Below are 2,786 nucleotides of genomic sequence, written 5' to 3'. Positions count from 1 at the left end.
GTCAAGATGAAGCCTTAGAACTGGATAGCAGCAAAAAAAAAATAAATAAACCTACCCAATTAGGTCTTAATATAAATTTTAAATACACAATTGTTTGAGTCTGTCTTGTATTGCTACTGTTTTGGCAGGTAGTTTGTAAGGTTTTTCTGTGCGGTATCTGTTTTCACAGTTATTTTAATGAAAAATATATGATTGATTAACAAATAAAATAAAATAATAGGATAAGATAAGATATTCACATTAATCCAAATAAAATTATTTGATTCTGATTTCTTACCTCATATATCACTGTTTCTTTTCAAAGTATATATAATATATATGATCGCAAATCATGTGATCAATAAAAAAAATAAAGCATTAATTATGTCATTTAAGCTTTTATTAAAAAATCTATTTTAAAAAAAATATTTTATTCACTCAATTCTAATAATCAAGGACGGATGTAAGAATTTATATAAGGAATGAACTTATAAAATTTAAAAAATTTATAAAATTTTAAGAAAAAATAAATTTATAAAATCCAAGAAGAAAAAAATAGATCTTAAATAAAAAATACATAAAAATTTAAAATATATAATAATTATAAATTTTCAGATTAATATCTCCATCCACCACTCTATCTTGCAAAGTGCTAGCAACTCATTATTATAAATTTAGACTGATTTAGACTATATTAAATGTATGATCAGGTTAAAAAATTCAGTTTTCTCTTATTGATGTGTCGTTCATCTCTTTTCTTTTTTATATTTGTTGGTCGACGGTGATACCAATTTTAATATTGGTTACTGACTGTCGATATTCTTTATTGTCATTTCCTTTTCTAATATTGTATATTTATTTATTTATTTTTTTCAATAATTCTGCATGTATGACACGTTTTCATCTGCATTTATTACTCGTTTTCTTTTGGCATGTTTTTCAGTTGTTTCCATTTATTTTTTCCTAAGGGTTGATTTAATATCGTCATGATTGATCAAGATGATGCTCATCTAATATCTTGCTAATCTTTCATGCTTTAGACTATCAGATTGGATTTAGATATCCGATATGCGTTCGTTGATAGTTTTTCACGTTGCTTGAGTCTAATTTACGATTTTCTGTAGTCTTCCAATAGTTTGATCACTTTTGTGGTTCGTTTACCGATGCAATCAGATATATTTATTTTTATCTTTGTTTGAGTTTATTTGTTAGATTTTAATCTTTCTTTATATGATTCTTATGTGATCTTAAGTTGCTAGTTTTGTTTCAATGATTATAGAAAATTGTTCTAATTATGTGCTTAATTTACAATTGTGATTGTAAATATTCATTATAATTTGGAATATTTCCTATTTTGAATAAAATTAGTTGTTTCTATAAAAAAAATTATCCTATTTTGAATAAAATTAGTTGTTTCTATAAAAAAAATTATGATCGGATTTAGTGTGACAGTGTAACTCGACACTCTAACTCCTTTTTTTCTATTTTAATTAAAAATAAATTATTTTAGTCTTTTATTAAACCCTGAGTGGGATTCTGTGAAACACCGAGTCCGTGAAGCATTGCATCAGTGCGGTTGTTTCGAGGCTTTGTTCGACCAAGTGCTGGAGCGTCGACATGCACTATTTGCAGCCATGGAAGAGGTCTTCGACTTGCCTTTAGAAACAAAAAACTATATGTTTCGGACAAGCACTTTCGTGGTTATTCTGGGGTTCCATCCAAATTGCTTGAAAGCATGACGATTGATGAAGCACAGGTTGCTGCAAACATCGAACAAGGCCCGACTAGCACCTTCTGGCCTCACGGAAACATAAGCTTCAGGTTCAAAATCATAACTCTCTTCACTTACCCTTCCTTTTACCATTTAAAATATATTAACTAATCGGAGTTCAATTGGCAGTAAAACTCTGGTGTGGTTCACAGAGCTGGCATCAAGATTAGAGAAGACGGTTCAGAGGATGGTTTTGGAGATTTTTGGTGTTGACAAGTACGCGGTTACATGCTAAGGCCCATGAGCGCCCCAAACGATCGAGCCAACCCTCGCGGCGTTTGCTCACGCTGACCAGAATATGGTGACCCTATTGCATCAAAACGAGGTTGATGGATTGGAGGTTCAAAACAAAGATGCCGAGTGGATCAACGTTGAACCCTCGCCCAACTCTTTCATAGTCATGGTTGGAGAGTCCTTGAAGATATGGTTAAATGGTGGATTGTGTCCTACTACGTTGAACCCTCGCCCAACTCTTTCATAGTCATGGTTGGAGAGTCCTTGAAGATATGGTTAAATGGTGGATTGTGTCCTACTTATCACAGAGTCATGATGAAGGGGGACAACGCAAGGTACAGCGTGGGATTATTTGCAGCTCCCAGAGGAGGGTACCAAGTGAAGGCACCAGAAGAACTTGTGGATGATAAAAATCCCGTGCTCTTCAAACCCTTTGACTATGAAGAATTTTTGGGATTTTACTTGACCCAGGTCGCTCCTGTAGGTGCTAGAGCTGGTCTTACAACTTATTGCAGTGCCTAAGATTTAGGCATAAATCATTCTTAAATATCACGAATTGTGCGATCAACCTTTGACCTTTGGGTTCTATGTATATTACTGCTAAGATTTCAGTTTGATCCGTTAAGGCATCGGCCATGTCGTTATCGTCTTGGAAAACATCCATTCCTGCATTTTCAGTGCTTTCCACAGCTCTTGTATGACAGCACCCAATTATGCAATCTTGAGTCATTAATGAAGGTCTCTGATGTTGCAAATTTCATCAATTGAATCCTCAACCACTGCCATCTTCTCATCAACATCC

At 33.3% G+C, this 2,786-nt stretch overlaps 1 pseudogene; it reads left to right on the top strand.

Moving 5' to 3' along the window:
- Positions 1–1,714: 1,714 nt before the first annotated feature.
- LOC120185753 lies at positions 1,715–2,552 on the top strand (annotated as a pseudogene).
- Positions 2,553–2,786: the final 234 nt, after the last annotated feature.

The sequence above is a fragment of the Hibiscus syriacus genome, unplaced genomic scaffold, assembly GCF_006381635.1.
Source record: "Hibiscus syriacus cultivar Baekdansim isolate YM2019G1 unplaced genomic scaffold, ASM638163v2 tig00113124_pilon, whole genome shotgun sequence".
In the NCBI taxonomy this organism is placed as follows: Eukaryota; Viridiplantae; Streptophyta; class Magnoliopsida; order Malvales; family Malvaceae; genus Hibiscus; species Hibiscus syriacus.
The sequence above is the reverse complement of the archived record's forward strand: the minus strand, read 5'-3'. Positions and strand labels throughout refer to the sequence as shown.